Consider the following 27,675-nt stretch of genomic DNA (forward strand, 5'->3'; position numbering starts at 1 on the left):
AGAAGACAAACACCTCTTTGGCTTCTTGTAGTCTGAGCTTTCTGTCCTCACTGCAGAGGTGTGAGGTGCAAGATGGGACAAAGGGGACTTTGGGAGCTTGCCACATTGCTCAGGCAGCTCGCTGCCTGACTGTGGCTCCTGACTTGTTCCTGAAACTGGACACAGAGCTCATGGGGACAGATTATCTACAAGCCCTACACCAGCCCCTGACTCTCCGCGTGAAAGCCTCACACTTCAGGCCGCTTTTCACATCTCTCTTGCTTGTCTGCAATTGGGCGTGGAAATCAGGATGCTTGACCAGTAAAATGAAGTGGACTGATTAGGAAAAAATAACTTACACAGGAAATGAATGACGGTCCCGGGCTCCCCCTCCAAGCATGCATACCCTGCCACCCGGATGCTCTCCGAAGAAGGGGCTTCCTAGGCCGAACTCAATCCTTTTAACGGTCATACCCTCACCTGTCAGCGCCACAGGTGTGGGTAAGGGGATGGGGGGTGACTATCTCACTACAGTGTGCTTGTTCTCCTGTTGATTCTCTGGGCCTTTTGAGTCTTTTGAACTCGCCCTCCCCTTTGGTCAGTTCCAAGATACGGCCTTTTAGATTAAATCCGGCACAAGCCATCCTTGCCCAGTCTTGGCCCTCTCCCACAGGATCTTTCCTCCCCTTTTTATTGGGGACAGGTGGAGTTTGCCTGGAAGGAGGTGGTAAGGAAACCCATTCTCAACTTTCCTTGTATATGTCTGGTCCTCTTCATCTTTATTCACCAGCTCTGTTTTCTATGTTCTACAAGTGGCCTCTGATGACGACAGCCTTCCTCTGGTCCCTCCTGAACCCCGTTGTCCCCAACTTTTACCTGCCACTTTGTACATTGTCAGGGAACCAAAGCTGCATGTGGGCATAGTCTCTCATCCCAGTTGGGTCACAGAGGACAAGGGATGGGCCCTGGGCACCCAGTAGTGTCCCACACACAGGTGCAGGCTAGCTTCCCTGGATTCCCTGGCTGCTCCCAGTTTCTCTATGATCATGAGGTACTGGAGGGAATGTCTGCCCGACTGACTTGGTTTCCACAAAGGTCAATGCAAAGGCATCTGTTCTTGGTGGGTATCTAAAGGAAAATGCTACAAGGACCAAAGTGGTCCATTTACTCCTCATTCTTTTGTTCCGTCAGCCCTTCCATTCTGTTAAGTCCACGGAGGGCCCGTGTAGGTAATGCATGGCACTGGGAGCCTGCCAGCTTGCTGGAGGGAGACCACCAGCCACATCAGAATGTGATTACATGGTTCTGATACTTGATCTGAACCATGGATTGAGGCTGTAGGACAAGGACCAGGGGGCTATGGGTGTGTGCATGGGTGCCAGTGTCTATAGGAAAAGCATGCCCCTGGTTCTTGAAGGAAGGGCAGAATTGACACACACGGAAGAAAACGTGGAAGCGCTTCCACACTGAAATGAGGAGAAACTCTTAGAGCTCTGCAGTGAGCACAGCATGTTCTGGGGCAGGAGGGCAAGGGGCTGGCGCATGTAAATGTTGGCTCCATGCTGTTCTTCTGGAGGCTTCAGGGCTTTACAGGCTAACACTGGCCATTCCAGGCCTTGTCCAGGAATCGCTTTGGTAACCAAGAATGCACTCAGTGGCCTGCTGGGGCTGGCTTGCCTCTTCCCATGCCCTACAAGCAAGCACCACCCCCCCTCCCGGGACCTAAACGCTATCCAAACCTTTCTTGTCTTGCTCCAGGCCTAGAGGTGGCAAGAGAGGCTGGAAAGGCAAAACTTTTATTTTTGAGGCTTACTGAGCCAGCCAGGTGGAAGGCGGCCAGGGAGGCAGCAGCTGGTGACAGACTGCCTGCATTAGATAGCCAGCAGCTCTTCCTGGGGAACAATTGGGCAGAAGCAGGGGTGGCCAGTCAGGGAACACGGGCCAGTGGAATTCTGAACAAGGTCAAAGTCCAATTTGGTACAGTGCTTTATTACCAATTTAAATCTCATCTTTTCTGCTAGAGAGTCTGCCACCCCTGCCGAAGTCATGAGCACCACAGGGAGATTTTCGTTTAAAGACTGCTTAGCCTGTGTATCTTTGCATCTGACAGCTTGGAAAGTGCTCTTTGGCTTAGAACCAGCTACTTGGTCACTTGGGTGGGGCAGGGGAGAATCACAACCAAACCTTTTTGCTGCTCTCAGTCTGGGGGAGGATTCCAAAGCATCCAAGCCATGCAGATGGTAGGTGGAAGGTTCTAGAAGGTGCAGATGGCATGCCTCCCCACCCTTTGAGACGAACTTTCACATTGTAGCCTTAGCCGGCCTAGAACTCACAGAGCTCTGACTGCCTTTACTTCCTGAGTTCTGTATCACCAAAGCCTGGTGTATGACTTTCTTTTTTAAAATCTGAGGCTGGAGGAAATTACCAAGAGAAAGGCAGCCACGTGGTTGAGGGTGGGCAGGCAACTTCCAGGGGTCCTGCTGGAATCTGGGGGTGATATAGTGTGAAACGTAGCAACAGAGGATTCTGACTTCTTGGGTAAACCGGGGGACCTGGAGGGTGAATTCTGGGGAAATGTTTGCTTGATTAATTCCAGGTCTATGATTCAGTTTAAATGCAGGCTCTTATCTTAGAAGACCTGACTAACAAATGAACCATTTCTAGAATTTCCCATTAATACCATCATCTCTGTTACAACAACTCAGGGTAAAGCCCCCCCCCAACTCCATTAACCACAAAATCTCCTTCACTGTCTTCTCCGACTAACCCAGATATTGGTACAAAGACAGCTTCAAGCCTAGGTCCTTTCTGGTGTTTGGGCTCAGCTGTACCGGTTTGTGAGAAGAGGGAGTATGTGACAGTCACTTGTGCACAGCATCAGGGGTCATGGGGTTAATGACCTCCCTACAGGAAGATGTGTTCAGGGTACCCTCAAAGGCAAGGCTTGTTGCAATCCCTTGCCTGTTTGTTGGTTGGGGACATCAGGACTGGGTTACCTAATACCCTTTGCCCAGGAGCCCTGCAGGGATATTTTCTTCCCTCCCTCCCTCCCTCCCTCCCTCCCTCCCTCCCTCCCTCCCTCCCTCCCTCCCTCCCTCCGTCCCTCATTCCTTCCTTGTCTCCCTCCCTCTGTCTCCTTCTGCCTCTCTCTTCTTCTGCAGCCATCTGGAGATACCTTCTTGCCTCCTGCAGTTAACTCAACCAGTTAACCAGACTTGACTGGTCTGAGCTCCCTCAAGCCCTCCTGTGATGTGGGGAGCACACTTGGCAGTCTACAGCTCTGCTGTTGAAGTTTGTGGAGTTGTTAACAGTCTCTTCTCACCTGGGAAGAAATAAGAAATGCCCCAAACTAAGTTTTGCAAGAAGACACCCAGGAACCCAGTTTCTTTTGGAGGTTCTTGCTAACGTCTGCTGCTGGCAGTTGACCAGCAGTCACTTAGAGATAGTCACTAGATACATAAGTGAGCTCAAATAATCCCTGTAAGGACACATTCCCTGCTTGAAAACCCAGCCCTCCTCAGGTCTGCTTGCCATTTATTTTGGAAGTGACAGGAGCTTTGCTGGGGGCACATTTAGGGCCCTCTTTTCTAATCAGAAATCATAGTTGCTTCAGAGACTCAGGGCTTAAAGGAGAAAGGCCATTAATAGCATCTCATTTTCTTTTCAGCTATTCTTGTCCAATGCCGTCTGCCTCTGTTGTCACTCAGATTTTTCCCTACCTGACCCACTGCCACCCCTGCCCCCTTCATATCATCTGGCCCTGGGCCCCTTGCGTCCTCCACAACACATGTGGAGTACCTGCTTCCTCCCTAGGTGCCAATCAAATACTATTTTCCTTCTGGATCCAATTCTGGGGGAACTCTCTCACCTGCCAGTGACTTCTCCGTATCCCTTCAGGTGGCTTTTGAGAAACAGGCGACTCAAGAGCCAGGCCTGTGTAGGCCTATAATCCCAGCATCCCAGAGGCTGTGGCAGGAGTCTCAAAAGCTCAGGGCCAAGCCTGGGATACAGATTAAGTTCAAAGTTAGCTTGGGCTATGGTGGGCGAGTGTAAATCAGTGACTCATCTACTCCCTGGGTGCTTACCCTGGCATGAAGAGGGAGCCCAGGAAGACACTTGCTGACATTCTCCATTGTGAATGTGTCTTTCTGGTTTGCAAGGGTCTTCTATCCTGTACATAGATTGTAACTCTTAGTTTATTTTATTGAGACAGAGTCTTGCTATGTAGCCCAGGCTAGCCTAGAACTTGCTTTCCTTGTGCCTCAGCTGAGATGGTAGGTGTGTTCTGTCACAAACTTCTGAGCTCACAGAAGGTACAGCCCACACACCTCACAACTCCCTACCCATCGCAGACGGCTCAAGTAGCACAGCCATGTAGGTGTTCAGTGACAGTTTTGTAAATGAGCAGAGACTTGAAAGTGGGTTTCTTTCTGCTTCGGCCATGCGCATTTCTTCACTGTCCCCGCTCCCTGCTTGTCTGGATGGCCACACCCTCTCTTCCTCCCGTTGTCCCACCAAGCACTGTCTATTATCACTGAGGCAAGACTGCACTAAGCTTGTCAGTCACACCTCTGTCTAGACATCTCAGAACTGGAAGATAAGTCTCAATTTACCACCTGGGTTCTCAAGAAATACCATTCCTTATATCCTATCAAAGAACTCAGTAGTGCTCTCATATCTTCAGCCGACTGGCTAACCAGAAATGAAGCTATTTTTTTTTCTTTGTTCACTCCCCCATTGCGGCTGGGTAAAGCCTCTGTTGCCTGTTGCCTTGTGTCACTAGTTGATACAGGTCACAGTGGAGACATCCCTGCCTGGCAGGTGGCCTCTATGGCTTTCATTTTCTGCATCTTGCTGGTCACCTCTGAACGGGGCTTCAGTGGTGAGACCAGAGCCCTAGGCCCAGCCTCTCTGGGTGTATGTGGTCATTGCTCCTGAGGACCCTTGGGTTTGGAGTGCTTTCATTGATCTGGCAGACCCATGGTTCGTTCCCCAAACCCAGTTTTATTTTATTTATTTTTCTGAGGGAGGTGCTCACCAAGTAGCCCAGGATGGCGTCACAGTCTAAGTAACGCTGTTCAGGGGGCTGGGCTGACAGACATGTACCACCACACCTGACCTAATCCAACTTGTCTTCAACTGCTCTTTGACCTTGGACAGCCAGCAAACATTACACAAATGTTCCTCAGCAATGATAGTAGCCTGTCACTTACTCACTTGAACTGGGTAGGTAGCGGGCAGAGGGATGGGTTCCGGTAACCATCACTTCAGTTTTTTCCCTCTCCCTCTGTCCCCCTCTCTGTGGTGCTGTAGATCAAACCTAGTGCCTCTTCCATGCTAGGCAAGCACTTTGCACCTCCAGTCACACTGACCCTTCTTTCCTAAGCCCCATTCATGTGAAGCAAACACCATTGAAGTGCTCTTTGTAAGTGCAATGCACCTGTTTTGCTAGTGAGGTCGCAAACACGTGACGTCTGTCCCCTGGTGTGTAACCCACATGTCCTCTTCATTCCTCTCCAGCAGCTTGCACCTCACCAGCATTCTGTGGACGAGCCTCTGTCTTGTTGACGAATTCTTCCATTTCCAAGTTAGTTCATCAGATAATGACGCTGGCTCTCCTCCAGCTTCTTGGACAACTAGCTGTTTTGCCTTGGCAGCCTCTGTTGCTTTTTGTGCCCAAGGAGACACCAGCTCTACTCACAGTCTGTTTCTTCTCTCCAGCCCACATGCTGTATGCCTTGGCCTGGCACCAGGAAGACAGCCCACAGTAAAGGGCAAGCCCCTTTTCCATGCAGCCTGGGAACTGGCTACCACAGAATGGAGCTATCTGGTCCCAGGCCCGTGTGAGGGAGACTGAGAGGCTGCTGAGAGTGCAGAAATCTCTCTTCTCTTCCTCTCATGGAGGGACTGACGTGTGTGAGAAGGCCCAGCTGCAAGTAGGCAGGAAAACTCTGCAAAGAGCAGTGTTATAGTCACAGCTCGTGTGGGGTTCACTCTAGGAACCCCTCCTTCTTTTCTTTGCACCCTCCTCTCTTCACCCTTCTCCTCCTTTCATGTCTACCCTCTCTCACCTCGGGCTCTTCATTTCCTTCTTACCTCAGGTTTTCCCATCCCTGAGTCTCCATTTGTGTTTCTATGGAAACAGACTCATGCCTTCTTTCTTTTTGTTTTTCTTTCTTTTGTTTCAAGACAGAGTCACACTCGGGATGGTCTTGAACTCACTCTGTAGACCAGGCTGGCCTCAAACTCACAGAGATCTGCCTGCCTCTGTCTCTTGAGAGCTGGGGTTAAAGGTGTGCATGACTACACCTAGCCACCGTAGCTATCTTTGTGTACAGTTACAAGTTACATATTGATATCATATTTAGTGAGCAGACATATACATGATAGTGGTTCATAAAACTGTAGTTATGTTGAAAAATTCATATCTCAAAGCAGTGTTGTAGTCTTACTAATGTAGAACAATACACAACTGATATTGATGCAAATAAAACTGTTATATAAAAGTGTGACATACATAATCGTTGATACTGCAGAATAAATCATGACAATAAATTATGGTATTACCAAGTATGTACTTACTATACTGTGGATTTGTTAGAATTTTTATATATTTATAAAAAAAACAGTTCCCCATGAAAAGTCTCTGTTATGCCAACAGTGGCCTCATCCATCTTGGTTCTGTGGCTCTTGCTCACATAATATTTTGTATGCTCAACTTTGTCTTACTCTGGTTTGTTATTGTGGTCCTTAAGTATACAAAACTCTCTAGTCATGTTGTTACTAAGAATTCACATTGAGCAATACATCTGGAAGTGAACTAAAACATGATTAAAAGTGGGAATGGAAGGCTATTGCTCACGAGGGAGGCATGTATGCTTTGACCACAGACAATATTGGGAAGAACGGATTGATGGAGGCTGTTAAAGGGTCTGCTTCACCAAGGCAACACTTTAGCAAGGTCTGTGTCACATGTGAAAGAATTTCCTTCCTTCCTTCCTCTCTCTCTCTTTCCCTCCTTCCTTCCTCCCTCCCTCCCTCCCTCCCTCCCTCCCTCCCTCCCTCCCTCCCTCCCTCCCTTCCTTCCTTCCTTCCTTCCTTCCTCTCTCTCTCTCTCTCCAGGGTTTCTCTGGCTGTCCTGGAACTCACTCTGTAGATCAGGCTGGTCTAGAACTTACAGAGATCATCTGCCTCTGCCTCCTGAATGCTGGGGACTAAAGGAATGCTCCATCACTGCCCAGATGAGAGAGTTTCTAGTGACCTGCATTGAAGACTGAATTGCCAATGCCTGTCCCAGCACCAGGGCTATTGAGGCTTCCACAGAAGGTTTGTGGTATTGAGACAAGAAGGTGTGGAGGTGGGGGTGGGCACAGATGGATGGTGAGATGTGTCAGTGGATAAAGGGGCTTGTGTCTCAGCAGGACGACCTGAGTTCCATGCCTGGGACCTGCGTGGCAGGTGGAAGGACACAACTGACCTCTGTAACTTGTTCTCTGACCTCCATATGAGCTCCATGGCCCACACGCCTCCTCTTCCACCAAATAAATACAATTATTAAAAAAAAAAGTTTCAACCTGACTGCTTCGTTGAACTTAGTTCTAGCTCTGTTCTTTTGAAGCTGGGAGCTGAGTGGTGAACACGAAGGCAGCAGGGCCTTGGATACTCCAGGAAAGATGATGGTGAAGGAAAACACCTGCCAAAACGAATCTTCAATGACGATGAAAACTCTTTGTGCAATGGATGAGAACAGCTAAAGACTTTGTCTCACGACATCTCCTTGTCACTAATGCATCTGTTGCTGACTCTCAGTTGTCATTTTAAGTTTTATTTATTTTTTTAGACAGGGTCTCCCTATGTAGCTCTGGGCTCATCTGGGATTTACTATGTAGACCAGGCTAGCCTCCAATTCATAGATATCCGTCTACTTCTACCTCCCACCTTTGGCTTGGGTTTAAAGGTGTGTGCCACCATGCCCAGCCCCTCTTGCCTTCTGTAGGCATCTCCCCGCCTATCCTTACAACCACCCATGTGTTTTATAGATTTGTTGTTTATTGGTTGTGGAGAAACAAAGTCTTTAGCCTTTTGAATCAGACGTCTCTCATTTGTGGCAGACACCAGCCCTTTGTTTTCCTTCACAGCTGAGCGATTCCATTTATTCAGCATATTCGTACTGGCAGGCCGAGGGCTATTTTGTGCAATCTGAATAATGCACGGTTATTTACTAATTTCTCTGCTGAAGTATTGCAACTTCTGGAAGCAGGGCTGCTGATTTGTAGGCAAGGATGTATTTAACATTTAAAGAAATGTCTATGAAAGCATTAAAAATGCCACAGAATGAGGTCACAAAGTTTCTTAATTTCAGAGGAAGTGTGAGGCTCGAAGCCACCATCTTCTAAATCCACCTGGTCTGACACTTCATGCATCAACTGTCTCCCTGACTCCATACAGACAAGACACAATCCTACCATAGCCTTTTCCAGGTTATTAGCTATTAGTTAGTTATTATCAGGAATTTATAGCATAAACTTCCAACCAATATCCTGCACCACTCTTGGTAAACAAAGCCCCTGCAACAACTGGCTTGCTGAAGTCACTCCCCACAGCCTGTTCCTCCCCCAGGCTCTTTGGATGTAATTTCAGAAACACCTCCAGGCAGCTAGCACGGGGTTTCCCTTCTTGCTTGGCCACTGTCAGGGGGCCTTGACTTGCGTTCATTGATTGCCTTTTGCTCTGGTGAGAGTGGAAAGCCTGAGCTGGAGGATGAAGAGGATGAGTAATCTGTCTTCTGTCTCTCTCCACACCTTTCTATAAGCATCTTTTGCTCACCAGCTGGAGGCAACATGGTGCTTGGCTGAGGAGTGCTGGGCCTCATGCCCCCCCCACAGACTTTGGGAGACCCCTGGGGGCACTTCATCTTCCTATACACACGGCTTAAGGTTTATCTGCTTGTCAGGGAATCACAGGTCCTTAGAAAAGCACCTTGGACCTGTCCAGATGGTGACCAGCAGTCTGGCACCTGCCTGGTCAAGTCTGGTTTGTTTCTTCTTTCCAGGAGATTTGTGTTTCTTCTTAAGACCCTGAGCCAGGGGAGTAGCTAAGAGAAGTTCCAACACCAAGGCTGTGGGCATGAGCACCCTGTGACCAGAGCTTTGGACCCTTAGGTCACTCGTGTGGACAGCACAAACTGGACCCTCATTTCACTGTGTTTCAGTCATTCGGGTCTCTCCCCACCTCTGGCTAGCACAGTCAGTGCAGCTGTTAAGTCCCACTGCTGCTTGCTGGACTGGGGCCTGGAAATCATCAGCCTGCAGCGGACTGTATGTATGTAAGCACGCAGCCGAGCCTGGGTGCAAGGCGGTTTTCCACACACTTTACTCCAGGTTTCCAGAGCTGGTGTGTTTGTGACTCAGCCCTGTGAATGGAGTCTGCTTCCTGGGGAGCCTGTCATTGGGGACCTTGGATCTGTGCTTACCTGTTTTTCACAAGAAGAGAGGAAACAAAGGAAAGAGGCCGGCCATGCTGGAGTACCTGAAACCCTGAACGATGGAGGAAGGCTCCTGGGCCAGTCTTGGGGGGGGGGGCGGGGAGACCATGTTAGTGTGCTTTGTGGGTTATTCCCCTGTTGTGGGGCTCAGTTGGGGAAAAGTGCCCACCCAAGTTCATCTGCCCTTCCTTCAGGATGCTCAGAATTATAGGTGAGATTCAGGTAAAGGTTTCAGAAATAATGATGCCAAGGTGACTTATTTGAACTCACTGTCCTTTCCTGTTTTAGTAGGTTGTCCAATATCCATGCCAAACTCAAGGATGGGGGACTATTTCTCCTGTTTCACATAGAAGGGCCACTTAGACAGTCACAGTGAAGGATGCAGGTGATTTTCTTCCTGTCCCCTCTGTCATTATCATTGCCAAAGCAAACAACAGACTCCTCTGAGATCACTTCCTTGACTTAACTATAGCTTAGAATTCATAAAATGGTCTTCATTTATACATCATGCATGTCAGTTAAAGGCAGGCCTTCATGTACTGGTATGGAAGGGGCTCCTAGACGGACTGTTAGGAACAGAGACCAACATGTGGAATGTGGAATAATCTGTTCCTATTTGAGATTTAGTTTCAAGGCTCTGCATCCATATACATGCGATCACGCACATGTGCCTCTATTGTCACTGAAAGGACTTGAGGGACAAACTGACTATGGTGGGTGAGAGCTGGGGTGACAGGCAATAGATTTCTCCTTGTCGTCCTTCATTCCTTCCCCTTTTATGCCTTACATGTACATTAGATACCACACATTAAAATAAATTAATAAAACCATAATTCAAGGAATGTGAGCAGCCTTAGTATTTTCCTTTGGATCACCAGACAATGTAAATGTCATGAGATTGTCATCAGAGAGGGATATTGAAGACAATTAGATTTGTTGATATCATGTATTGGGATAATTATGGACTTTGGAATTGAATACACATGGGTTAAAATTTTATCTCTGCCTTTTACACTTAGAAAATTGTCAGAGGCTGGGGAGAATAATAGCCATTAAGATCCCAGAAATTAGGATGTGCCTTTTGTTGTCCCTTTCAAAATCTAGAGGCCCTAAGGTTCAGAAGTGAAGGCTGTCCTCTGTCTCTGGAGAGCTTTTGTTTTTAAATGGTGCTGTGATATGAACATAAGGCTTTGTATGTGATGGGCAAGCATTGTACCACTGACCTTAATTTTTTCTATTGAGACAAGTTCTTATTGTGTAGTCCTGGCTGGTCTGGAACTCACTATATAGACCAGGCTGGCTTTGAACTCACAGAGATTTGCCTGCCTCTGCCTCCCAAGTGCTAGGTCCAAGCATTCCCTGAGTCAGTGCTCTATTTTACTGGAGCCAAGCCCTTCCATGGATTCACTGTCCCTGTTCAAGACTCTCCCTGATCCTCGGATCCAGGCCCAATATATCCGGTGCCATCTTCTCCAAGTTTCCTCTTGGGCTCCCACTTTCTTCTTCCTCACACTCCCCTTCTTCTATTTGCTTTCCATTGCTCAAGTCAGAAACTTCTTCCTCACTTCCAAATTTACACCAAAGCTTGTCCTAAACATCTATGCACATCCCCAACCTGTGTTGCCATGACAACATCCTATGCGGATCCACTTCCTAGTGTGCCCCTGATTTGCAGCAAGCAGCAGGATGTGGGACTTCATATCTGCTCTATTCTGTGATCAGTACAGCGTTCTGAAGCTCAAATGTTATTCTGTAACCTTATGTCCTTAGTGCTTCCACATTTTATCACTGTCCTTGAACAAAGCCAGTGGCCAGATGTGTCCCTAATCAGTACTGGGGGAAATAATGCCCCACTCCCAATTCAGGTCTACCTCAAATCTCAGAATACAACCTCAATGAGCCACTGGGCCTTTGCAGATAGAAAGGCCAAAGATGAGATGAGGTTAGGTTAGGGTAGGCTCTAGGTTTAATGACTGGTGTTGTTGAAAAGACACCCAGAGAAGAGATGTGATAATGGAGGTGGAGCTGGGTGTGGTGGCTCCTGCTTATCATGCCAACACTTGGAAGCAGGATAGCTGTAAGTGTGGAGCTGTTTGAGCTATCCCATGGGCTTTAGGCTGGGATACAGAGTAAGACCTTGGAAGAGAAGAGGGGAAAGGAAGGGAGGGAGGGAAGTGGAAGAGGAAGAGGGAAGGAGGAGTGAGAGAGAGAGATAAAGAGAGAGAGAGAGAGAGAGAGAGAGAGAGAGAGAGAGAGAGAGAGAGAGAGAGAGAGAGAATGTGAACATCAGTAAACTTGGAATAATGGAATTATAAGGCCAAGAACACTAAAGAACAGATTGGCATGGTAATGCAATTCTGTAATCCCAGACTCAAGAGGCTGAGGGAGGAGGATCCTGGGTTTGAAGACAATCTAGGCTACACAGCAAATTCAAGGTTGGCATGGATTACACGATGTGACCTAATCTCAACTGAAAAAAGAAGATAAAAGGACACTAAAGGTTGTTGGAACTGCCGGGGCAGATTCTCCCCTGAGGGCCTCAGGGAGAATCTGGTCTCTGAAACCTTGATTTGGGACTTCTGGTCTCCAGATGTGTGAGTGGGGAGACGCTTACAAGTTGTGAGGACCAATGGGAGAGCTGGGGAGTCTAGAAGCCTTGGGTGCTGAGGTAGAACGGACAGCATGCAAGGGGACAGTGGTTGACTGGTGAGGATCAAGGGGACTAGGTCCAGCTGGATTGTGTCTTGAGTGGGGGCTTCCGGTGTATCGGTTTCTATGTGAGAAAGCATTTGTAGGGACTTGCCAAGTCCTCTGTGACTGCCACATTCTCCCCATGTACCTCAGCTTCCTGTATTCACCCCTACCTGTATTCACCTAAATCTCATTATTTTTTCTGCCCTAGAAAGTGGATAAGAGTCTCTCAGTGCAAAGAACATGGGCTGCGAGGTCCCTGCGCTGGCATGTGGATCATCTTTACCGGCAAAGGAACCTCAAGCAAATGATTAATCAAAGCCTCTTCATCCTCTCCATCCAATGACATTGTCCTTGGAGGGCTGCTGTATACAGACACTGACATACAGTAAGTGATTAATAGCTCATGCTGATTAACCAAGCAATTGGATAATCATTGCCATAAGAATTACCAAGATCAGGGAGCACTTCGTTTTTATTTCACTACAGTATCTGTTTTGTTTTGAAGGCCAGAAAAGGAGAGACACATTATAGAGCACCAAGGACTGATTGGCAGCTGCCCCCAGTCTTCCCTGAAGTCCTCTGCTTTCTCTACCTTGTCTGCTTGGGAGCATACAGGGGTCCTGCATGGCTGGTGCTGTTAGGGGTCCTGCATGGCTGGTGCCGTCAGGGATACGGCATGATTGTTGGTGCTGTTCAGCTGTGCTCCGAAGCAGCTTAGTCTCAGGTCACTTGGCCTAGGCCTTCAGGTGGGGAAGGACCTGTGGGGTTTGCTGCAGGAGTTGGCAGAGGTGCAGGGCTGGGTCTTGTTCAGATGTTTTCTCCTGTGTTCTGCACGTGGCATTCATGCCTGTGCCTTGTGATCCGTCTTTCCCCTCAGTCCAGTCTGTGCTGACACTGCAGCTGCCCTTGTGGTCTGGAACATCATGTTGTTTTGTTTTTTGTTTTTTATAACAGCGCAGTTTTAAGGGCAGAGGTGAAGGTGAGGAGCCACAGGCCTAAGGATGGGGGAGGAGCAGAATAGCGGGTTTGGGATCTCTCGGAAAGAAACCAAGGAGGCAGGAACCTTCTGTGGTTCTGCTTGGGCTGGACCAAGGCCATATAGATCAGAGTCCATCAGGGCAACCCATTGAGTAAAAGGTCGCTGTGGAGCCTGGTGGGGGGGGTGAGTTGCCAGGATTGCTGTTGCAACCCTGACCCCTTCCTGTAGACCCTGATGAAAATGTGCAGAGTTGCCAAGCTGTGGTCTAGCTGGCCTGGCGTTCCAAGCCAGAGGCGAGGAGCTGAGGAATTGTGGGACACTTTATCTGGATGCTTTGCACTGTTTTCTCAGTTTCAGGTCAGCGTTGTAGAAGTCATGGACCTCACCTGTGCTGTCCTTCAGCCCTCCTTCACATCAGTGTCACAGAAGTCATGGACCTCACCTGTGCTGCAGGACAGCGAGTCTGAGAGCTGAGCAGGTGGGTGGAGCTAATCGGTTCTTCCTCCAAGAATGTCAGTCTCTTCCTTCTTGGAAGATATGACATAAACTACCACTTTAACTATTTTGAGTGTCCAGCTCAAGGGCATTAAGCATATTTACATATTGTCTAACCAACACCGCTTCACTTTTCCAGGATATTTTCATCTGGTGAAACTGAAACTCTGCACCCATGTCACACCCCATCTCTCCTCCCCCTGGGCCTGGTGACCCCCACTCCGTGTTAAGTACATTTGAATACTTCTAACCACTAATTCTCTTCCTAGGATATTGTCATCTTGGTAAATCGAAACTCTGTACCTATTGCAGAACCCATCCCTCTTCCCCCTGGTCCCCGAAACTCCTGTTTCCTATAGCTTCAACTTTCACTAGGGACCTCATATAGTGGAATCATTTCTTTCCCTTTTGGGTGATCTCTTCTAATGGCTGATTTTAAATTACATGTGTGCAGTCCTGCTTCTCTAATACACATTTCTGAAAGCTGTCTAGGAAGAGCCTCCCATCAGGGTTCAGTGTGTCATCCCTGTGCCAATGTGTCCCAAACAATCGCCACCACAGCTCATCCTTTAATGCTATACACACATGCAACCCTCAGTTGCCAGGTTCTAGTGTCACTGTCCTTCAGATATCAGGAGCACAAGGCCCAGAGAGGTGGCACTGCAGGGGAATGGTGGACCGCAGGACAGATAGTACCATCTGAGGGTCTATTGCTTTCTCCAACCAACTGGCCACATCCTGGACTTGGAAGACAAGGCTGAGCAGAGCTCAGCTCCAGTGTCTGCTTCAGTATCCTCCCTGTCCCGTGGGATCTTGAAGTTAACCATGGCCTGGACTGATTTATCCCAGTCTTCAAAATCATTTTCTTTCCATGAATTTGTGGGGAAGAAAGACTCTTATGGCCTTCCATCGTGTGTGTGTGTGTGTGTGTGTGTGTGTGTATTATGTGTGTAAGCATGTGTGTTAAATGCTATATGTATGTGTGTATGTGTGCATGCCCACTCCCAGGCACAGGAAAGCCAGAAGTTGACATCAGGTATCCTCCTCTGTTATTCTCCACATTATTGTTTGACACAGAACCTCTCAATACAATTGGAGTTCACTGATCTGCTGGGCAGGCTGACCCACCAGTCAGCCCCCAGGTTCCCCCTGTGTCCATCTTCCAGTGGTTGAATTGTGTGCGTGTGTGCGTGTGCGTGTGTGCGTGTGTGTATGTGTGTGTGTGTGTGTGTGTGTGTCATACCCAGTTTTTTTATGTGTTTTCCAGGAACCTCATGCTTGCACAGTAAACACTTTACCCATGGTGCTGCACCCCAGTCCCCTTCTACCTCTCCTTCCAATAAGAGGCTTGAGAACAGATGGCAGGCCAGGTTCCTGTACAGTCAGAGAGATGACACCTGGTTCTGTGGGAGAGCTGTATTAAAGGGAGGGGCAGAGGACCCTGAGGTGTGGACATCCTTCATGTGAACCATGGGGAACTTGTTGCTGTGGATGACCTGTTAGCCCTGTAAGACAGAAGAAAGTGATGAGCTTGCTCAGGCCAACTGACCCCAGCAACAGCAGGTGGACTCTGAAGCGTGTTCTTCTTCTGCAGCCTCTCCAGCTCGGAAGTTATAGGTGTGTACCACCACACCTGGCACAAATTGGAACTTTAAAATAATCTAATAATCCCCTCCCCTTGTACAGAAGTACTCAGCCACTCAGAGCTGGGGCTTCTGAGCATCTCGTGGGCCTGGACCATGGGCAGAAGTCAGACTTATGTCCTTCTTAGATTAATCTAGACAATTTCCCTCCATATTTATATTTGCTTCATTCCTCAAACTCTACAATCTGGAAGCTCCCCCCTAGTGACATTTGAGATTTTGGAACTTCTTGTCCCAGGGGCTTCTGGCCTCCATTAGTAGAAGGCTAGGTCTGCTGCCCACCCTGCAGTCACAGCAGTCAAATCTGTAGCATTGTCAGCCACACTGGTGTGGGGATACAAAATTGCCACCAACTGAGGCCTTCGGATCTACCATATAGATAATCACCACGTGCCGCACTTACAGGGTTCAAACTGGTGGCCTCATAATTATAATGAAATGATTCATAATTATAACGAGAGATCAAATTCAGAACCAGGAAATGGCAATAGACTCTGCAAGTGTCAATGGGGTTTTGTGGGATCCAATCTGCTGTGAAATGGTTTTAAGGCCTTGGACAACAGGATTGTCCTTGAAACTCACATTTGCTGGCCAATCAGTGAGCAAAGTTAACAGTCTGAGCTTGCAGATAGCACAGAATTCACCTGTTGCTGCTTGCTGACTGGGACATGTATGTAAGGCCAGGGCTATGTGTTTGCTATTCTAGTGGAAGCTTCATTAAACCAAGCTGTTGGCTTAGAAATTTATGGAGACCTTACAGTCAAAACGTTCATAAACAAACAAACAAACAAACAAACAAGCCGGGCGGTGGTGGCGCACGCCTTTAATCCCAGCACTCAGGAGGCAGAGGTAGGCGGATCTCTGTGAGTTTGAGGCCAGCCTGGTCTACAGAACAAGTTCCAGGACAGCCTCCAAACCCTGTCTCAAACCCCCGCCTCCCCCCCCCAAAAAAACCAGATTGCAAACATTCTATCTCCTTGTACTCAGATACCTCTGACGCCAGTCGTGCTTGGTCGATGATGCTTTTACAGTCTGAGCCACCTTGTCAGACCCTCCCCCCCCAGTGCCACTTTTCTGTGTCTCCTTGCTGGCTCTTTGTGCATGTGTAATGGATGACATTTAAGTTTGCATCCTGTGCTGTCCACTGCCTGTGGTCCTGAGAACCTCTCCAGGAATACTCATGGGAAGTGTTCAGGAAGGCCAGCAAAAGGAGTCCCCCGTGAAGTCAGTCTCAGTTTGTAAACTATCCATAGTTTGGGGCCAGATTCCAGAGGTCTGCATCCTTATGACTTTATGAAATCCTTGTGATTTCTTTTGTTTTGAAATTAAAAAAGCCTTATTTTCTTTTTATTTATGTGTCTCTGTGTGTCTGTGTGAATACACATGCATGTGTACATGCCTAAGGTCAGAGGAGGGAGTTGAATCCCCTGGAGCTGGGGTTTTAGATGGCAAGCTGCCTGGGAAGAGAACTCTGTCCTCTGCAAGAGCAGCAAGTGCTTCTAACCACTGGGCATCCCTCCAGCCTCTCTGCGATCTTTCCAAAGTTATCCAGGCCCAATGTCTCCCCATCTACAAAATGACCATAAACACAGGACCTCACCACATAGTGAGAAATGCCCTGAGATAATTCCTGGAGCGTATTAAATTCTCAACCCATGTAAGCTATTCTTATTTACTCTGATGTAGTTAACACCAAATCAGAGCTGTAAACAGAATGTTGGGGAGACTAAAGAGGTTAATTACCCAAGGCAAACTGGCATCTATCAAAGAAATTGGGAAAGCAGAAGCATCCAAATGCACACAGCACCCAGTAGCCCACGTGGCATTGACTGCACCAGGGTGTTGTGCTGTAGAAATGGGACACATGCCACCCCAGTGTGTCCTTCCTAATGTGTCCTGGGCCCAGGCTCTGCTTCGTCCTGCAGACGAGAACAGCTGCTTTAAGGGAAAGCTCAGCTGTGTGTTGAAATGATGGACTCTCCTAGCATTTTAATTGTTTCCAGGAAACAAACGGGTGATGATTTAGAGAAAGAGCAGAGGCTATTGATACTGAAAACTAAATGAAGTGCGTGTACTAGCTTTGGTGCACAGTTCAGAATAATTAAATCGGAAGTGACAGCATTGTTTCAAATGGCAGTGCTCAGGCTGGAGGTGCCATCATGACAAAAAGACACTGGTACCCTGGGAATGGCTATTAATGAATCCTGTACTTCCGTAGGCTTCTTGGCTCCTCTAGAAGTTAGGAATGCTCAATGGGGAACTTGCCTCATCTTTCTAACGAATGGTGCTGGGGAAAGTGGAAATCACATATGGAAGAATGCAGCTCAGCCAGGGGCAGTGAGCGGCTCATGCCTGTAATCCTGATACTTGGGAGGCTGAGGCAAGATGATTGCCCATGAGTTTGAGACCAGCTTGGGCTAACAGATGAGTTTTGGCCAACTGTGTCACAGAGTAAGACCTTGTATCAACAGAAGTGGGACCTTTTACATAGTCTGCATAGATGAACGCAAAAGGGATCTGAGGCCCCAGCACTGGGAAGACTGAGACAGGAAGACCATGCATTTGAGATGGCTTGAGTCAAATGGTGAGGTGGTCTCAACAGGGCAAAACTACAAAATGCAATAAAAAAACTAGTAAGTCCCCCCCCCCATTCTTCAGGAGGAAATCTTCATGACTTTGGAGTAACCAATGGTTTCTTAAATATAACACTAAAAGCACAAATGATTCCTGACACCAACCCTCAAAAAGTATACTGTGAAGTGAAAAGACAGACCACTGAATGAGTTGGCCCAGTGAATAAAAGCACTCGCTCGCTCGCTCGCTGGCTGAGCAAGCCTGATGACCCAACACACCTCCTCACGACCTTAAAACCCAGATGTGGTAGTGCACATGTGTGAGCCAGCACTCTTACAACAGCCCAGAAGCTTGTGAACCAGCCAGCCTGGAGCACACAGTACAGAGCAGAAGAAGGGACACTCTGCCCCAGTGAGGTGAATGACAAGAGCCAACCCCAAGCGTTGCCCTCTGATCTTCACGTGCTCACGTGCTCACGTGGCATGTGTGTGAGTGTGTGCCCACACACAAATAAATACATATTTGAAAGGTTTACTTTATGCAGGTACCTCTGAGGTCAAAGGTGTCACATCCCCCTAGAGATGGGGTTCCAGGTGACTCTGAACTGCCTCGCTGCCCAACATGGGTGCTGGGACCTCAAACCCGGGACCTCTGCAAGAGCCAGACATGCTCTTAGTGCTAGCTGCTTTGAATAACAGCTCTAAAAATAAAAAGAGCACTGTATGAGGATAAGTATTTACATACACAAACTTGTATAGGCAAAAAGCAGAAATCACCAAATGCCTATCAACTGATAAAGGGATAAAAATGTGGTATACTCATCCTATTAACCTATAAAAATTAACAGACTATTGTTATATAGTACAGTGTGGATAAACCTTGAAAACATAATGTTGAATATAAGAATCAAACATAAAGGCTACATGTCTTCATGTGTGCATCTACATGTATGCACACATGTGTATACATAACTGTGTGAACATGTTTGAGAGTCTCTCACAGACTTGGAGCTTGCCAATTAGGCTGGACTGGCTGGCAATGAGCCCCAAGGATCCTTCTGTTTCTGCCTATCCAGAGCTAGGATTATAAATCTGTGCCACCATCCCTGCCTGGCATAAAGGACTTTGCTTTTTGTTTTTATGATTAAATTACCTTTATGTGTATGCATGTGTCTTCTATGAGGGTATGTGCACATGAATGCAGGTGCCCTCAGGGGTCTAAGAGGGTGTCAGATTGCCCTGGAGTTGGAGTTACAGGCAGTTGTTGTCTGTCTGACATGGGTGCTAAGGCCTGGACTCAGATCTGTGGCACTGCCTGTAACTTCTGAGCCATCTCTTCAGCCAAAAAAAGTTGAAGCATATCACGGGCAGAGTAATCAGCAGACAGGGAAGACACAAAATCAAACCGAGATAAATCTGAGTTCTACACACAGCCTGTCTTCAGCCCTGTCTTTTCAGAGTGTGAAGTAGGAAGAGGAATGTGCACTGTGTGCTGTGTCTGTATGCTTCACCAGGCCGGTGTGTGAGCTTACCTTTACTCCAGAATAATTCTGTTTGCTGCAAAGACTCAAGAGACAAGTTCTTTCCAGACCCTGCAGGAAGAGGTAAGGGAAACTGGAACTCTATTTTTTTTTTCTGCCCCAGGATCTCCTTCTGAATGTTGCCTAAATACCCAAGTCTTTTCCAGATCTTGGCAGCCATTTTTGGCAGGAAGGATTTCTACCAAGACAAGATGGGAATTGCAGATTGGACCAGATGCCTATGGAGTTGGAGTTTGAGCAGGGGGCCACACAGAGAGGAGTGTGGTTATTAGTAGGATGGAAGCACCAGATGCCGGTAGCCCAGTCTGTCTTTTTTTTTTTAAATAAAAATGAAACAGTAAAATATCACAACCTTCATTAAGGAAGTGGAACGAGAAGCTGGAGGGAAGACGGATGAAGCAATTCAGGAGTGGGAATGATGCTTGGGAATTTTGGATTGCCTCACCCTCCTATCTAAGATTAAATAAATACATGCTCAAATGTATACTGTTGTAAATGCCTGATGAAATGAGCATGGGGGTGAGGAGTCCCACATCACAGAGGCTACGGGGCTCCCTGGACTGGAGGGCAAGGATCTGGCTTCCTCAGTCACTCTAGGTCTGGGAAAAGAGCAAATGGATCTTGAGTCAGCTGTCCCAGGAAGAAGACAAAGCTTTGGATCACACCACTCCAAGACTGCCAGTGTGGGTAGACACCTGTCAGGTGGCCTTGGTCTTTCTTCCCTTAGAACTGCTTTGCTTTTACAGCTGTTTTCAAATCAGAGGAAATTGGGGTAGTAAAAGAAATGTTTTGGATTTCTAAATAACCATAGCGGTAGAGAACCCAGTCAGAAGTGTTGAAAATCAATACCACCACAAGGCTTAAAAATAAAACCCGGATCATGAGTGAAAACTAAAAAGGTCCTGGGTGCTGCTTTTTGCTGAAGCCCTGGGACCATGGTGATTGGGCCATCGGCATCATGCTCCAGCCTCACCACTGATCGCATGGAGTCTTTATGGGAGACTACCTCACTTTTCCTCAGTTCTCTTGTGTGGCATTAGGGTATCCTCACCCCACCCCCATCACAGAGCATGGCTTTGAGGGAAAAGTGTGTCCTCGTAGGTAAAATACTTGGGAACAGTGTTTGCAAGCACTAAACACCCAGTAGGTAAGCCATCATTAATCACCACCCCAAGCAGTCAGGGGTCCTAGCCTTGATAATCACTGTGTCTGACCTTAGTCTATGCCTTAGCTTTTCTATAAGACATTATACTGAGCTCAGAGTAGGGTTCTCATCTTGATCTGATAACAATTTGCTGTGAGTTGTGTCCTGGGCATAATTGGCTATCTAGTCAACTGTCCACTGAATGCTTATAGGGTTCTTTCCTTCCCAAAATGTTCCTAAGTCAGGTGTGGTGTCTCACATAGTAATTCCAGCATTTGGGGGGCTGACAAGAGGATCTCTGTAAGTTCAAGAGCATACTGGGTTACATAGTGTGTTCCAGGCCAACCTGAGTTACACAGTGAGGCCTTGTCTGAAAAAGTAAAATAATAATGGCATTGGCAAATGTACCTTTAGGGGGACCTGGGAGGTGAAAGAGCCCTCAGCAGGAAACTGTTAGACCAGAAGTGGAGCTCCTCAGTAGAACTTGGGGATTCCAAGGGCCCAAGGTGTGTGTGTGTGTGTGTGTGTGTGTGTGTGTGTGTGTGTGTGTGTGTGTGTATGTATGCTGGCGCTCGAGTGGCTTCTGAGTGTGAGTGCATACGTGAGTATGTGAGTGTGTGTGAGTGTGTATATATGATGATCACACCAATGAGTATATCCTATGTGTATCAGTTTCAAGGCACCTGTGATAAAAGAGTTCTACACAACCAGCCCAGAGTCCACTCTAGCCCTGGTAAGTACTATCTGTGCTTTTGAGAAGAAAGGGCTTTAGATGTGCAGAGCATAGACAGCCTTCCTGGTGGTCAGCTGATGCCCTCCCAGCTTTCTCTCAGAACTTTCTAAATAAAACTTCAGCCTCTCCCTTCCCTCTATTGCTGATGGGAACTCCAGGGACTTTTTCCTTTTCCCTGGAGAAGCTAGCTACATTCTGCCAGCTGCTCTTTGTGACAGTGGCAGTGGGCGGAGGGTGTGAGAAGGATTGCAGACTCTGACTGAAGGTTGAGCCTCAGGACACCTTTCTGGGCTGCCTTGATCCTGTGTAAGCTTGATTGTCACCCGTATTTTCCCGTTGGACAAATTGTGTTATCTTGGTCAAAGACACAGAAACCAGCAGCTTCCCATCCAAAGTCATTCTCAGGGGAGCTAATATTCATGCGACTGCTGGGGAGAGTTGAACCTATTGTGTTTTGCAGCCCAAGTCATGCTCAGCCCCAGGCTCTTGAGCAAACATGAACAAGCTCTATACTGAGCTTTTCCTTAAGACCTTGGCTCACAACCAAGGGAATCTTTTCCCTTCTACTAGGATTGAATTTGTCATTTAGAGGGGGCTAGGCAAAAGAGGGAGGTCAAGTCACTCAAACATATTCTGCCTTTGTCATAATTTATAACAGACTGGAAGGGGAAGGTGGGAGAAGTCTGGAGAACCTTATCAGAGGGGCTGGCTGCTTCCTCTAAGGCGTTGGACATCAAAGGCATGTTGGGAAAGTCTCAGCTCTTGGCTTCTGGAGTGAGGTCATGGATGGAAAGTACCTTGAACCATCCTGTCCCATTTCCCTCTGTTTCCTCTCACAATTTGCCTTAAGGAATGATGTGGGAAGACTGGTCCCTCTCCAGTGTGACTTAACCTCCAAGCATCTGCTAGGCATCCAGATGGAGAAAAGGCAGGTATAGACTAGACAACCAGCATGGGTGTTTGCATGATGATCTGCAAGGCCACTGCTGTAGCAACAATTGAGCTTTGCATTCTATGATGTATTTCGTTATAGAAATGGTTTTGCCAAATGGATGAGTGGAGGGTTGATTATGTGTTTCACCATCCAGCCTGTGTTAGCCAGAATGAACAACCAAATGGTTATACATACATATATATATATATAATTTATTTTTAAATTTAAATTAGAAAATTAGAAAAAAGGTTGCTTCACATGTCAATTCCAGGTCCCTCTCCCTTTTCCTCCCCTCCTCCTGTGCCCTCCCACCAGCCCCCCCAATATTCCCTATTTCCCCAGGGAGGGTGAGGCCCTCTATGGGGGTGTCCATAGTCTGTCATTTCATCCAGGGCAGGGCCTAGACCCTCCCTCAAGAGTCCAGGGTGAGAGTGCATCTCTCATTGTTGGATGGGAGCCCAAATTCCATTTGTATACCCAGGATAAATACTGATCTACTACCCAAGGCTCAGTAGATTACATGGGCCTCCTCACTGACACTCACCTTCAGGGGGTCTTGATCAGTCCCATGCTGGATTCCCAGGTATCAGTCTGGGATTCAAGAGCTAACCCTTGTCAGGTCAGCTGTTTCTGGGGGTTAAACCAGCCCAGTCTTAACCCCTTTGGTCATCAGTCCTCCCTCTCTGTCACTGGATTCCTTGAGTTCAGCTCAGTGTTTAGCCATCAGAGTCTGCCTCTTCTTCCATCAGCCACTGAATGAAGTTTCTGTTTCCCAGACTCTCTGGCCATGGGATTGTAGGCTGGGACTCCCCAGATCTATGTCTCAAATCCATATATGAAGGAGTACATGCCATGTTTCTCTTTTTGTGACTGGGTTACCTCACTCAGGATGGTTTTTTTTCTAGTGCCATCCATTTGCCTGCAAATTTCATGATTCCATTGTTTTTTTCTGCCGAATAGTACTTCATTGTGTAAATGTACCACATTTTCTCTATCCACTCTTCGGTTGAGGGACATCTAGGTTGCTTCCAAGTTCTGGCTATTACAAATAATGCTGCTATGAACATAGTGGAACAGAAATCCTTGTTGTATGAATGGACATCCTTTGGATTTATGCCTAAGAGTGGAGTTGCTGGGTCTTGCGGTAGGTTTATTCCCATTTTTCTGAGGAATCTCCATACTGATTTCCAAAGTGGGTGTACAAGTTGGCACTCCCACCAGCAGTGGAGGAGTGTTAACCTTTCACCACAACCTCTCCAGCATAAATTGTCATTGGTGGTTTTTATTTTAGCCATTCTGACAGGAGTAAGATGGTATCTCAGAGTTGTTTTGATTTGCATTTCCCAGATGGCTAAGGATGTTGGTGCTTTCTCAAGTGTCTCTCAGCCATTTTAGACTCCTCTATTGAGAATTCTCTATTTAGTTCTGTAGCCCACTTTTTAATTGGATCCTTTGGTGTTTTGGAGACTTGCTTCTTGAGTTCTTTGTAAATTTTGGAGATAAGCCCTCTGTCAGATATGGAGTTAGTGAATATCTTTTCCCATTCTGTAGGCTGCCTTTTTGTCTTGCTGACTGTGTCCTTTGCCTTACAGAAGCTTCTCAGTTTCAGGAGGTCCCATTTTTTAATTGCCTATTTCAGTGTCTGTGCTAGTGGTGATATGTTCAGGAAGCTGTCTCCTGTACCAATTCGTTCAAGGGTACCACCCACTCTTTCTCTTCTAAGAGGTTCAGTGTGGCTGGATTTATGTTGTGGTCTTTGATTCATTTGGACTTCAGTTTTGTGCATGGTAATAGACATGGATCTATCCTCATTCTTCTACATGCCAGCACCCAGTTATGTCAGCACCATTTGTTAAAGATGCTTTCTTTTTTCCATTGTATATTTTTAGCTTCTTTGTCGAAGATCAGATGTTCATACATGTATGGGTGTAAGGGGAAACCTTTTCCTTGAGAGAAGCCTTCCCGCCAGCCTGGTTCTAGAGCCGCATCAGTCCCAAATAAACACACAGGAGGCTATATTAATATTATGAAGCTGTTGGCCTTGCTTGTTTCTTATTGGCTAGCTCTGCTTTAAGTAATTACCCCATAATTGTTAATCTAAGTATGTCTCTTACCGGAGAATAGTTCCGGGCTTCCTACCCAATGGCGTTACATCTCGACTTTTTGTGTTTCTCCTTCCCAGGGTCCTCCTGGACTCCTAGTCCCACCTATCTAGATTCCTATTGGCCAGCAGTGCTTTATTGACATACACATAGGACTTCCCACATCATATGGGTTAATATCAGGGTGTTCAATTCGATTCCATTGGTCTACCTGTCTATTTTTGTGCCAATACCAAACTGTTTTCAAGACTACAGCTCTATAATAGAGCTTGAGGTCGGGGATGGTGATGCCTCCAGATGTTGCATTGTTGAGTAAGGTTGTTTTTCCCATCCTGGGCCTTTTGTTTTTCCATACAAAATTGATTATTGTTCTTTCAAGGTCTGTGAAGAATTGTGCTGGTATTTTAATGGGGATTGCATTGAATCTGCAGATTGCTTTTGGCAGGATTGCCATTTTTACTACATTGATCCTACCTATCCAAGAGCATGGGAGATCTTTCCATTTTCTGAGGGCTTCTTTAATTTCTTTTTTTAAAGACTCAATGTTCTTGTGATACAGGTCTTTCACTTGTTTGGTTAGCGTTACCCCCAAGGTATTTTATGTTTTTTGTGGCAATTATAAAGGGTGATATTTCTCTGATTTCTCTCTCAGCCCTTTTATTGTCTGTATATAGTAGGGCTACTGATTTTCTTGAGTTGATCTTGTAGCCTGCCACTTTGCTGAAGGTGTTAATCAGCTGTAAGAGTTCCCTGGTAGATTTCTTTGGATCATTTATGTAAACTATCAAATCATCTGCAAATAGTGAAAATTTGACCTCTTCTTTTCCAATTTGTATCCCCTTGATCTCCTTTTGTTGTCGTATGGCTCTGGCTAGAACTTCAAGTACAATATTGAAAAGGTATGGAGAGAGTGGACAGCCTTGTCTTGTTCCTGATTTTAGAGGAATTGTGTTGAGTATCTGTCCATTTAGTTTGATATTGGCTGTTGGTTTGCTGTACATAGCTTTTATTATGTCTAGGTATGTTCCTGTTATCCCAGATCTCTCCAAGGCTTTTATCATGAAGGGGTGTTGGATTTTGTCAAAGGCTTTTTCTGCATCTAGTGAGATGATCATATGATTTTTGTTTCTCAGCTTGTTTATATGGTGGATTACATTGATGGATTTTCGTATGTTGAACCATCCCTGCATCCCTGGGATGAAACCTACTTGATCGTGGTGAATGATTGTTTTGATGTGTTCTTGGATCCGATTTGCCAGTATTTTATTGAGTATTTTTGCATCAATGTTCATGAGAGATATTGGTGTGAAGTTCTCTTTCTTAGTTGTGTCTTTGTGTGGCTTGGGGATCAAGTTTATTGAAGCCTCGTAGAAAGAGTTTGGCAAAGACCCTTCTGCTTATATTGCGCAGAATACTTTGAGAAAAATTGGTATAAGCTGTTTTTTGAATTTCTGGTAGAATTCTGCACTGAGGCCATCTGGACCTGGGCTTTTTTTGGTTGGGAGACTTTTGATGACTGCTTCTATTTCCATGGGGGTTATAGGTCTATTTAAATTGCTTATCTGTTCTTGATTTAATTTTGGCAAGTGATAGCTATCCAGGAAATTGTCCATTTCCTTTAAAGTTTCGAATTTTGTGGAGTACAGGTTTTCAAAGTATGACCTGATGATTCTCTGAATTTCCTCAGAGTCTGTTGTTATGTCCCCCTTTTCATTTCTGATTTTGTTAATTTGCATGTTCACACTCTGCTATTTGGTAAGTTTGGACAAGGGTTTGTCTATCTTGTTGATTTTCTCAAAGAACCAACTCTTCATTGCATTGATTCTTTGTACTGTTTTCCTAGTTTCTACTTTATTGATTTCAGCACTCAGTTTGATTATTTCCTGGCATCTACTCCTCCTGGGGGAGTTTGCTTCTTTGTGTTCTAGAGCTTTCAGCTGTGCTGTTAATTCTCTAGTATAACTATTCTCCAGTTTCTTCATCTGGGCACTTAGTGCTATGAACTTCCCCCATAGCATTGCTTTCAAAGTGTCCCATAGGTTTGGGTATGTTGTGTCTTCATTCTCAATGAATTCTAGGAAGTCTTTAATTTCTTTTTTTATTTCTTCTTTGACACAGGAATGGTGCAGTTGTGCATTATTCAATTTCCATGAGTTTGTAGGTTTTCTGCGATTTGTGTTGTTGTTGAATTCTAATTTTAACACATGGTGGTCTGATACCAAATGGTTTTCAAATAGAAATTTGCTAAATGAATGTTTAAAAAGATTTGGCCTCATCTACTTTTTCCAAGTCACCACATTCTTTTTTTTTTAAATCACTGGAAGAATCAGACCTGCCACCTCACTGTGTCACTATCAGTGACTAATGTTGGTGAAATTCCCATGGCATTTGAAATCTCTGTTTTTTTTTCAGTATTCTCAAAAACACAGCAATCCTCATAACAATATTGTGAAGTCATCAGTTTTCTTAGTTGCAAGTTGTAGGCACTGATACCTTCCTAATGGTGTTATTTTGGAGCTTATGTGACATAGGTAAAGAGTGACATTTTTGTGTGATGAGATACCTTCAGTGAGAATGAATTGTCACAGGACGGTGGTGGCGCACACCTTTAATCCCAGCACTCAGGAGGTAGAAGCAGGCAGATCTCTGTGAGTTTGAGGCAGCCTGGTCTACAGAGCAAGTTCTGGGTCAGCCAGGGCCACACAGAGAAACGCTGTCTCAACTCCCCCCAAAAGAGAACGGGAGAGAGAGAGAGAGAGAGAGAGAGAGAGAGAGAGAGAGAGAGAGAGAGAGAGAGAGAGAGAGAGAGAGAGAAACTGTCCTTATAGAAGCAACTGTTCTTCTGATACACTGGCCTGTACCTCACTTCATATTAAAACACCCACTTTATCTTTTAGCATTTGTTTATTTAATGTGTGTGCATGAATGTTTACCTGCTCCCATCATGCCATGCAGGTGGAGGTCAGAGGACAATTTACAGTATGTACCAACACGACTGGAGCTTCCTGCCCAGTTTAGCTTTTCCTGTTAAAAGTGCAGCTTCTGCCTGGGAATGATACTGGACACCTGCAATCCCAGCCCTTGGATGACTGAAGCAGGAAAGCCATGAGTTTGTGGCCAGCTGTGATATATAGCAATTCCCCGGCTAGCCTGAGCTACAGTGTGAGACTGTCTCTGGGAAAATAAAAGGGCCCGTGTCTGCTAACTACTGTCATCTCAGGCCTCTGTGACCCGTGGGACCTTGCTTAATGTATGTTCAGGGGAAGTGCAGTTCAATAATCAATTCTTCAGGCTTTTTTGATTCAAACACGGCAGCCAAAAGTATGCTTCCTTATTATTTTAGTTGGCTCAAGCCACTGTAACCAACAGCATAA

Source organism: Mesocricetus auratus, unplaced genomic scaffold (assembly GCF_017639785.1).
Source record: "Mesocricetus auratus isolate SY011 unplaced genomic scaffold, BCM_Maur_2.0 Super-Scaffold_6730, whole genome shotgun sequence".
In the NCBI taxonomy this organism is placed as follows: Eukaryota; Metazoa; Chordata; class Mammalia; order Rodentia; family Cricetidae; genus Mesocricetus; species Mesocricetus auratus.